General features: G+C 37.2%; 1 protein-coding gene across 1 annotated transcript in view; it reads right to left on the reverse strand.

Moving 5' to 3' along the window:
• The window catches only part of LOC106868401 (probable ATP-dependent DNA helicase HFM1), a 60,666-nt gene that overhangs the window by 27,904 nt on the left and 32,149 nt on the right, over window positions 1–613 (reverse strand). The window lies entirely within an intron of this gene.

Raw genomic sequence — 613 nt, forward strand, 5'->3', positions numbered from 1 at the left:
TTTAAGGCAGGGGTTTTCAAACTTTTTGACTTGCGGACCCCTTTATATTTCAGGCTTTATACCCTTATAAACGCTTATGAAATTTATACATAAATATTTGCTTAAAATAACATATATTTTTACATTTATTTATTTAACAGTATTTAACAAAATAGGTTTATTGTCAATTAAAAGATTTCGATTAAAAACCATATATAAAAATCAAATTGCCCATAAAAAGCATTTGCTGTCCACGGACCCCCTGTCTTGTCCTTGCGGACCCCCTGTGGTCCGAGGACCACAGTTTGAAAACCCCTGATTTAAGGGACTGGGTCAGTTAATTAAGACAAAATAACATAGGAAAAAACGCAAAGTAAAAATATATCCTCATCATTAGCACAAGCCATACCATGACACCCACCTTCATCATCATTGTCATCATCACCATAACCACATCATCATCTCCGTCATCATCATCACCACCACCACACTCATCCTACTCTGCTAGATATTTTAAACATCTCAGCAGAAATACCTGATGAGCCAGGTGGGGGGGGGGCCTTCCTTTTCTTCATATCCTTAATTGCTTTATCTACTAAGCTACTGTCAATTTGGATAGCTGGTCCCTCAGTTG

The sequence above is a fragment of the Octopus bimaculoides genome, chromosome 30 (assembly GCF_001194135.2).
Source record: "Octopus bimaculoides isolate UCB-OBI-ISO-001 chromosome 30, ASM119413v2, whole genome shotgun sequence".
Taxonomy (NCBI): domain Eukaryota; kingdom Metazoa; phylum Mollusca; class Cephalopoda; order Octopoda; family Octopodidae; genus Octopus; species Octopus bimaculoides.